Here is a 10945-nt window from a genome sequence, read left to right as displayed (position 1 = left end):
ACACCTCTAGGGACAGGGCATCCACAAGGTGGCCATTTGGTCATGCAGAGCCAGCCCGTGGGCCACACTATGTTAAATATCCATTTGTGTAAGAGACTGAAACCTAGAGAACTATTTGTCAGAGGGAGAAAAGGTGCATCTGGGGACATTGGGCTGAGGGCAGAGCAATTCAGTAGTGAACTTGGGTCCTCTGTCCAACTGCTCTGTGTAGTTGGCTCTCACAGCCATTGCAGTAGCCTGTTGCCCATATTGCAGCCACGTTTTGGCTTAGCGTCAAGCCCTGAAAGGCATGTTTAGCAGCATTTCCTGATCCCAGGCAAGAAGTATAGGATTGTTCATAGGTTCCCCCTCTGAAAGCAACATGGGGAACAATTTAAAAAAAAAAAAAAAAAAAAAAAAGGCAACAGGAGAAGCAGCAGGCAATCTGAAAGTACATCTGGCACTGGAAAGGAGCCAGACTGCTTCTTATTCCCTGGAGCAGGAGATTCCTATGTTCCCAGTTGCAGTTGTTTAGGACAATGTCAGGCAGACAGCTGTAGGGTGGCAATGACCCCTTCCATGGAGGACAGTAGCCTACATTACCGAGGTGCAACACTTCTGTGCCCTGCACTGAGAAGAGAGAGCATGGTTCAACCCTTGTGAAGCAGAGCAATGCGTCCACACCTCTGCATGCAGCCACGCAGCACCCTTGAAAATCCACAAAGTAACTGCCCTCAAAACCTTACAAACTCATTTCTGTATGCCCAGGGGTGAGTTTTTCAGTCGCGAGCAGTCCTGGAGATGCTGCTAATGAGTTCTACTGAGGAAGTAGCACAAGGAACTGGAGGGACATGGAAGGTTCACTCAGGTGTGTCTGACATGAATTGGAGTGTGTGCAGAAAGGGTAAAGGGATGTGGTAGTAATCTGAAGGAACAAAAGAGAAGGGAAAGCGGAGGTGAGACCACGTTAAAGCTTGAAGATGTGGGGAAAGAGCTGGGAAGTGAAGAGGAAGGGCCAACGGCAGTGAATGAATGTGCAATCCTACTCTTTACCTTATGAATAAGTCTGGTTTCATAAATCAACAAGGATCGAGCTAGTGTCAGTGTCTGTAGGTACAGAAATAAAAAGGGAGTTAAATATTTACTGATGTGAAGTTGAGGGAAGGAAGTCTGTTTCCAAGCAGACTTGCTTTCTGATTCTTGCTTCTGAGCCAAATTATTGGCATGTTCTGAGACAGAAATAGCTCAAGTATCTAAGTGACCTTTTAATTTCCTTTTCAATCCTCTGAATCCACTGTAATGAACAAAGAGAGCATTAAGAACAGGCGTGGTGCGGATCTTATTGGGTGTTAGTAGCAGACCAAAAAGCTCTGGCTTTCTCCAGGGGTTAAATCGTAAGAACCTGTTGTGAGAGTAAGACCACAGGGATCCAGTCATTACTCGAATTCAAGAGGTTCTGGAATGGGAGCTCTTGATGTCTTTGTAGCAGAGCTGGGTGGGTTTTTTTGTTTTTTGTTTTTCTTTTTTTCTTTTTTTTTTTTTTTCCTGAGTTTATCCAGCAACTAATACAGTGTGCTCTGATTCCTAGGCTCAGACTTGTGCCTCCCATTGCCTTCCAAATGCTAACGAGGCAGAAGGAGCTCCTGAAGGTATTGCTCTCCTGGCCACATCTATCTGAAGCAAATGTGTGCTTCAGATCAGTCTTTCTGCTTGCGTCTCTCCCAGTGCACATACTGGGAGGCACAAGTCTGAGTCTCAGCAATTAGCTGTAATGTGTCAAAAAAGAAGATTACAAAGCATGTGCTTAAAAAAAAATGGGATAGCAAATGATTTTTCAGTCAAGGGTCTGCCTTTGGGTGGGGGGGATGAGGGAGATATGTGCAGAGGGGGAAGAAGGAGCATGAGAGACTGAGGGCTTTTACACACAGCGTGAAAAAGTTATGCAGCTAAAATGCCATCTAACCTTTTGTTGTTATATTTGACAGTTTATCCCACTATAAGTGTGATCCATGTAAGGCAAAGGAGATTGTGCTCTAAGGAAGAATGTGGCTTTCAATTCTTTTGGAAAGTGTGTGTCAGTATTCAAACACAGAACTACAAGCTGGGAGCTACCACAAGACTATCTAGTCTTTTTGCCCCTTTTTTTTTTTTTTTTTTTTTTTTTTTTTTTTTTTCAATTTCAGGAGAAATCTTTTCCAACTTGATTTTCTCAAAGTAACAGGCTTGTCTCAACTCTGCGGACTGCTTGTAAGTTAGTAGAGCAAGCCTGGTGTTTCTTGGGATATACCTGACATCTCTCAAGTCAACAAACTGTTACCTAGCTGGGTGGTTAGCTGAAATCTTTCCAGAAGGTTTCCAGAGCTCTGGTTTGATTCTTGAGAAATGGTTTCTTGTACAAATCACCTATACAAACCAGCCTGCAATTCATATGTGGTCTTGAAAGGGTTGATTGGCTTGATTCCTTCTCTGAATCTCTTCAGGACTGGTTTGTTCCCCTGATACCTTTTTTTCCCCTTTTCCAGTATTTTTGTCAGCTTTCTGAGAACTCTGCTAAGTTTGGCAGCCTGATTGTAGATGGTGCATCTTTCTCTTATGATAGTGTTTTTTGCATTACTAGCACAGTTCCTACTTCACCAATCTCAAACCTTCTGTACTTTGTGTAGGCCTGAGCTGACGTTCGCAGAAGTGAGCTGGGATCCCTCTGTATTTCGTCCAGTTCTTGATGACTGGCTTGAAGCTGAACTTCATATGCACTCAGGAACGTGCAGTGGGGATTGAGCATTACCATGCTCTGAAATGACAGGGCCCTCATGTGGCTGCTGCTTTTCCCCATTCCCATATTTCATCTTTCCCGTTGTATCAAGATTTCCTTCTATGGTGTGCCTTTCCTAGTCTCTAGACTTCTTCAGAATTTGTTGTTTATTTGTGAGGAACTTGTGAAGACTCTTGGTGCCTTTAATGTAAATAAAGCATGGTCATGCTTGGCAGTGAAGCTGAAACTTAACCTTGGTCTCCCTGAAGTAAGTTGTTCAGCTCAGTCCTTACTGGCTGATGGTCCCTCCTTTGACAAGGGTCAGATAGAGTTTCACTGGCATCTCTTTCCATTTGCTGAGGTGTTGTAAAGCAGCCCCTGCAATGACTCCCAGCATCTACCTTCGAGTGCCTCTGCAAGGAGTGTGATTTGGAGCTGGTGGGAGGGCTGGAGAGTGCTGCTGGCTGCTGCACTGTTCTAGCCCGGAAAGGGGATGTAGCTGTTGGAGAAGAAGTTTCTGATAGCTATTGTGCTCCGTGGTGTACTGTAAGGAGGGTGGTTTCCTAAAAAAATGTGCCTTACAGCATCCTGTGGAGCTGTAATGGAGCTATTTATTTTCAACAATGCAGGCTTCTTTTTGTCCTCCTCCCACTTCCTTCTGGGCAAACCCTGCCTGTGAAACAATGGCTCTGCTTCATGAGGAAAGGAGACCCAGAAGCACAAAGGGAGACAAAGAAGATAATTTGCTGCTGAGAGGCAGCAGTCTTGCTGCACCTAGTAAATGTCATTCTCAGATCACCCAGTTAAGCAGTTTTAGGTGAGCTAGTATGTGTATAAAGCACGTGGAAGCTAGCTTTTTGGCAAAGTGAGGCTTGTTAAGTGGGCTTTTAAAAGATGTTGAGGGCTTCTGTTGAAAACCTGCATAGCTGCAAATAGTAAACCACCAACTTCTCTGAAAAGATACCAGAGGACGTCAGAGCAAGTTTCTGATGGTGCATCAAGCTGATTGCTTACCCTCACACACAGAGCATTTATAGGAACTAACATTTGTATCACGGTGTTTTTTTTATGTAAAACGTTTGGCCTTAGAAGAAATGGGAACTGGTAATACTGGGAGGTGGAGCAGATAGATGTAACTTGTAGTTTTGCAGTGAAGTCTTGGGCTGCAAATGGTTGTGATGAGAAGTGCTGATTCTCTGAAAGCTAAATTGTATGTCAGGCTCACAACGCCAGAGAAACAAATTTAACCTTAAGAGTACAGTAATAAAGGGATTGAGTGAATGCCTTTTGAAAAACCCACTTGAAAGTTGGTTAAATGAAAGTGAAAATCATCTGCTTTGGAAAGGCATTGTAAACCATTGTCGTGCAGTTCAGCTGATTTTTGTGTATTAGTTTTGTGATTCTGTATGCTTTTGCAGCTGATCTTTGTGCTGTGCTTGGAGCTGTGTGTTACAGGTACAGACATGAAGTGGGTGACTTAAGGTAGCTTGCTGTATTCTAATTTTAGTAACTCATATTTAATCAATTCACTGTGAGGGAGCCTTTCTTCCAGAGACAGGAAATTGCTGGAGGATTTTTGGATGTGGCTGTAGCTTCGTAGTTACTTGCAAAATGCCTAAAAAAAACCACCAAAAAAAAAAAACACCAAAAACACAATAACAAAAAGGCAGAGATGCAAGACAGAGAGCTCAATAACCTGTGCCCTCCAAGTTTTGGATGCCTTGCCTCCTGACCCAGGGCTGGCACAAGTGGGTTCCTCTCTGTGTGCAGCACTTCCTAGCTTTTTCACACTGTTGCACGAAAACGTGGGATGGATTGCCCAAGCTAGTACTGACTTTTGCCATCCTGCTTTGTATGGCTTTTTCCCCTTTTTTCCCCTTCTTCCAACTTTGATTTCATTTGACTTCCTGTAGCTGAGCAAGCCTCTGTTGCCTTTGGCTATAGCAAAGCACCCTCACACAGCTCTCCATTTCTCAATCTGCATAGAAAGCAGGCTGCTTAGAGCCCCGATTTAGGGACAGGATTTTGATCAAGAGCATCTTAATGCGTGGTAAATCATCTCTGCTACATTCTAATGTGCATTGAAGTCAGAGCTGGATTTAGGAGTAAGAAGCCTGAGCGATTGCTTGGCCCAGCAGCCAGTACAAGCTGCTCACTTGAGTCAGAGCAGCTCCATGCAGAGCTGAGGTGGGAGCCCCGTGCCTTTCCCCAGCTTCTGCTACCAGTCACAGTGCTCTTCTGGTACAAGGACCCGGTTTCCCCAGCGGATCCAGGAAGATTCAGATTGGTGTTGTGGAGGGGCTGGTTGGCTATATGAGGAGGGGACAGTGGCAGCATGGGGTGCAGCTCTGAAGCTGGCCTGGTGGAAGGGTCACCCTGTAGTAGCCACGAAGGCTGTCAGTGCTCAAGTGCTGAAAGCAGCTGTACAAGGGGCAGATGAGAGGACTGGGGAGTAAAGGACAGTGAACTGCTGCTCCTGCACAGATGAGAGAAGTCTGAGCATCATACTGGCCTTCCATTGAAATGCAGTTTACAGCATTTGTGTATGACAGGTTTTGTCCTGGGGGTTCTTACTCCCTTCTGGCTTGTTCCTTCTCTCCAGCCCCAGCGTAATGGCGCATATGGTTACTGCTCAACCTTAGATTGGTGCCTGCAGGTCATAGGACACCAGTTTGTTATGCTGCTACAAAGTGACCTGCGCTGGATATTCTGCTCTAAACACTTGGCCTCTGCTCTGTGCATGTCTGCTGCCCATAAAAAGAGGTTAGCAGCAGTTCTAAGTGCTGCTCTGGTTTGATGTGCCCAGCTCGTGCTGCTCAAATCGGAACGTAATGAAAATGGATCCCTTGTTAGAAAATCAAATTAAGTGTAGCCTGTTGGGGGAGACCAGTTAGAGAGAAACGGCTGTGGGGTTCTTTTTGCTCAGTGATGCGTGTGTTCTTTGTGAGTACGTGACTTAAAACAAAGGAAGCTGTTAGGACTCCTATTTCCCACGTCTGTTCTCGTGGCCCTTGAGTATTAATTTCTGAGATATTAATTGATGGTGCCTTGCCTGGAGCCTGACTGCTGCAAGTGAGGCACTCAGATTGGCTCTGGTTGGTGAAGGGCGCTCGGCTGGGAGCCTGTGGGGCTGCGTGACCTGTGAGCGCTGCCCTGTTCCTCCTGTGGTTTGAGCTATGGGGGCTTTGAGTGACTATGCAAAAGCAAGTTTTACTTCTCAAATTACATGTTGTCAAAAGAGAAACACGACTGGGTTCCACAGAATGAAATGTTTGATAGCACTGTGATGACCTCTGTCACTCTGTCACAGGGAGGGTCTGGAGCAATTGCAGGTGCGTCTGTGGCACTAGAGTGGTGCATCTTAAACAAAAAATATTTACTGTTTTGCTGTTATGACGAAGAAAAGTACAGGGGCATAATGAGCTAATATTTCCATGCCTGAGCCATGGTGCTGAGAATGACTGAAGTCCTGCTTTTTTTTTCCACCCGTTGAGAGTTATTGAAGCAGTTCTGTGTTACGATCTGAAAAATAGGCTTAACTGTAGAACCTGAATCATAGAATTGCACAGGTTGGAAAAGACCTTGAAGATCATCAAGTCCAACCACGACCTAGCCTTACTACCCTAACTAATGACTCTTGACAAAATTAGGAAGCATACTTCTCTCTGAAGGTAATACTAGATTGCTGGAAGATTCAACTTACCAAGTGCTAAAGGGACAGAGAGTGCTTTGTGTGTGTGTGTGTGTGTATCTTAAAACAGCTTTGCACTAACAGATGTCTGGATGTTGATACCTGGAAGGGTCTGGTATTGGAGCACGTCTGTTGTGGAGAACTTTCTGTTTAAGCTTTGACACAACTAATAAACACCACATAGCAAGTATTGCCATCCTTTGTAAGTGGTGAGTGCATGTTCTCGTGTCTGGGTGGTAATTTCTAAATTTCTTGAGAATGGTGCCTCACAGCTCTGCTTTTAGGAAGAAATGTAAAAGACAAATGTAAAAAAAAAAAAAAAAATTGTCTTGTAGTATAATTATGTAAATGTCAGATTGATTCACTGAAGTTATATAGAAGGCTTAGGAAAAAGAAATTCCCAACTGAATGTCCTCTCAAAATGAGTGTGCCTGGTAGTGTTGCAGCTGTGTGTATAGCAGGCTGGTGTTCTTAGCCCTGTCGGTGGAAATATAAGCACAACAAGTGGTAGGATAGGGAAAAGCGTACTCTAGTAGTGAGGGTTCATGAAATAAGCCTTTACTGTATGTGTGCTGTGAGATGTGTTCCCTGAACCAGATTAACGCAGCTGCATAAATGAGAAAATCCTCTTGAATATAAAAGTGACCCAACCAATACAGTGCCTCTTTGAGAATCCTGTTCTTACTAGATGTATCATTTCAGGCTTGTGTGTGCTTTCAAAAGGTTCTGCCTTTGCATGGCTTTTCTTTATTCTCCTTCCCTGAAGCCATTTCAGTTTACTGTGAGGTTTCTTTTTTAGGACTTATTATTTTTGGAAAGCTTTCTGGAACATTTTGTGCATATGGTTCTCTATAAATGTGCTGTTGTACTGATTAAAGCCGAAAGTATGAAACCTTGCCTCTGTGATGCAGTGCGGCAGGGGAAAAATGCTGAAACAATGGTTTCCAAAGGGAATGCTCTTCCAAATAAAGGCATATCTAAAAAGGAAAAACAAAAACGGATGAGGAAGATTGCATATGATATATTTTCTGCTTTCCCTTGTGTCCACTTGATGCCATAGATAACATAAATGTCAGTATGCTTGCAAAAAAAATAATCAGTAAAGTGTATACAGTATTTCCTTAGCCAATTTTTTGTGATTCATTGGTGCCATGACTTCATCACTATAAGCCTGTTTGTAATAGCACAGAAGTTTGCAGTGCATTGGAAGTGTTGCGTATATTAACTTGTCTAACTCTCAACACTGTCCCTTCATGACTCTGCTTTTCCTCCTACTGGTGCTTGGAAGTTCATAGCAATTGGGCTGCCTGTAAGTATCCTCTCTTTCCTTCTTTTGGAAGGATGATCAGGTTTTTAACTGTGATCAGATTCCAAAGCAAGCCTTGGCTTACTGTCACAGGATGGGAAAGCAAGTCAATTAAATAGAAAACATCTTGCTGCTCAGCAGCTCTGGTGTTTCAGTTACTGCATGTTGACAGATCAGAGCACCTTGCTGCTGGTCTGTCCCCTGCAGCCAGATGGGTGATGCATTAGCTCCTGACATAAAGTACATTTTTCAGAGGCCTGCTCTGATGCCTGCTTGCCAAGATGGGATTTACTGCTGCAGTGCACAGATTTACTTAGAAGATCTGGATAATGTGGCTGGCTGGTTCTTAAATCTTTCATATAGCATGCATAAGCAGTGAAATAGCAAATCTGTGAACTACAGCTGAAAATGAAGTAGCAAGGGACTTTTAAAGTGTGCAGTGAAAATACACTTCGCTTTGTTTTCTTTGAAGCATCAGGGCCCCTCACTTTGCTGATTTGTGTTTTAAGCCCTCTACAGAAAATTTCTTCAGAATACACAGATGTCTTGTGGTTCTCAAGAAGATAACTGTGTGGAAACCAACCAAGGGTAAGGCAGAAAGGATCTGAGGTGTTGTGTTTTCTGTTGCTGCTTGGATGTGCGCGAGTGTCACTTTTTCTGTGATTTTTCTCATCAGCCAGTTAAGAGGATGAGAGTTTAGGGATTTTTCGGTTTGTTTTTGAAGTTTGACCGTTCACCGAAGGTACGCAAAATAAGGATAAGATGTAGTGGAACAGCAGTAGAAACATGAACAGCAGATGAAGGTGAAAGTTAAACCCTCTGAACCAGTGCCAAGTTCTACCTGCAATATGGACATAAGGAAAAACAGTCCTGCTCCGTGGCACAGTCTTTGCTGTGTGCATGGCAAGCTATTTCTGAATATTATTCTGCAAGGCAGGAGGTAAAAACTAAGCGGTTAAAGGAAAGGTTTCTGATGTGCATGAGGTTAACTCATTTTCCTTTGGCAAGTTTGCAGCATGGTATTTAAAAGTAAGCCAGTAGCATTCCGAGCATACTTAACACTTCCCAAGACACACTGCATAGAATCCAGGTTAAAGACTGTTCTCTAGCAACAGTGACATAGGACATAGGTAGCCTTGACTGTTGCCCCAGGCACCTCGTGCAACCATAGTGCCTCAGACTGTCCTCTGATCCCTTGTCCTCAGTGCACCTGAACTGCCTGAAGCTGCTGCTTTTTCACATTTTGATCATATGACCTCCCCCAAAGATCACTTTTCCATGGCAATTTAGGAGCGCTGCGAGGATGAAATAGGGGAAAAAAAACAGAAAATTAGTCATAATCCTAGAAGATGTATGCATACTTGTGATGTGATCTTGTATTGAAGGGTCTGAATTGGCAGCTTCTAAAGGTCTGGAGGAAAAATGGCAGAGGTCCCTAAGCAGCTTAGCTTAGGAAAGCTGCTGCCAAAAGCAAGCGTGTCATCTTGGAAAGGGCTCGTCGTGGATTGGGAGTGGGAAGTCTGGTGTGTGTGCTATCAGGGAAAGCAGTGCCTACTTCAGGGCATTCACATAGGAGCAAGCTGTTATTATCAGGCCAGCAGCTCCTGGTACTGGGAGCAGGGTGGAGGGTCCTTGGGAAGGCTGCTGGTGCAGGCCTCAGCCTGCGGTACCTGCAGGAGCCAGGGGTGGCTGGAACCAGGAAGCAAGGAGCTCTTTCCTTGTTCAGAGCATTCCCGGAGAGGGCGTGGGCTGTTGACTTTGTGGCCGTGCAGGACAGTTTATATTCTCCAGATTTAAAATGAAAACAAAATGACCTCTATGGCTTGAAGCAGTTAACCAAGAAGAATCTCCTCTCCCCTTCTTACTTTATTTAAGGGAACTGCTGACTTTACTAAATATTGTCTTTGAAAACATCTGCTTGGACTTTAATCCTCCTGTAACCCTTTAGCATAGGCTGTGGCACATGAAACGGGTTTGAAGCGTTCCACTTCCATATCCTCGTGCAAATGTAGGCTTCTGCCTTGCTGCTAGGATCCAGTAATGAAGCCAGTGTGTTCCTTGCTGCTGTGTGTAAACAGGGGAACTGCTTTGATTTACACCAACCCATGAATTGTTAAGCTCTCTCCCTGAGAGTATGTTTCTACTGATAAAAGTGTGCACTGTACAATATGTTGGCACTGCTAGAACAGGGAGAACACTTTATTTTTCTCTTCCTATTAGCTTCTGTTTTCTCTCTATAGCACACCAAGCTGTGCCCTGAGATAAGGGCTGTCAGTCTAGCAAACTTCAGTTCTTTGTGCTGTGTTTATTTATTCATTTTTCATTGGTAGCACTCAGACCAGATTGTAAGAATTCCTATGGGCTGTGGTTCAGTTGCAGTAGGATGGGGAAATGGGGAAGAGAGAAGGAATATTTTACTAGTGTGAAGCAGGTAATTGAAGATAGTCTTATCTGTGTAAACGTGTGATGCTTCTGTTGGGAAGAAGAGGTTACCCCTGCAGTGCTACAGACCCTCAGTGAGCTGTTTGGGTGTTGCCAGTTAAGTTCTGGGGGTGGAGGACTGGAAAGTTGTTATTAAAGCTGTTTCCCCATGAGCTGTAGGTATAAGGAATGTGCTAAAACCAACAATCAGCTTTCAGAGAGTTGAATGTCTAAATAACTTCCTAACCAGCAGCTCCCCTCTGGGCAGAAAGGATACCTTCTTATCTAGCCAGAATCTCTTTCCTCTTCTAATTTTGCCAAGGGAAAGTCAAGCTAGGAACAAGTTTTGTAACTTGGCTGAAGCCTGAGGGGGAGGACTCCTGCAGGCAGTACCTGTGCCCATTGTCTTTTAACAATTCAGAAGGGGTTATCATTGCTATCTAAAACAAAATTGTTTTGCTGCCTTTGTCTCTTTCAGTTCTCACATTGAGCAAAATCAGCTTAGTGGGATGTTACTGTAGGCATGGCAGCATCAATTTAGGCATTCCTTGTGGGGCAACCTACCATCTGACAGGCACTATTCCTGGTAATGTGGGACTCAAGCAACTTGGAGCTAAAAGGAGATGGGGAAAACACGCCTGGCTTTTTAGTAGAGGGGAAAAAGCAGCGTGCTTTAAAGCAATCTGTTAGTGAATCAAGAACTAGCAGTAATTGATTTCCCCAGAATAAATTCTTGATTTGGATATCTATTGTTTATTGTTGAGAGACCAAAATTAGACTACTAGCTTTCATGTAT

This window comes from Tetrao urogallus (assembly GCF_951394365.1).
Source record: "Tetrao urogallus genome assembly, chromosome: 6".
NCBI classification, from domain to species: domain Eukaryota; kingdom Metazoa; phylum Chordata; class Aves; order Galliformes; family Phasianidae; genus Tetrao; species Tetrao urogallus.
Note: the sequence above shows the minus strand (reverse complement) of the source record.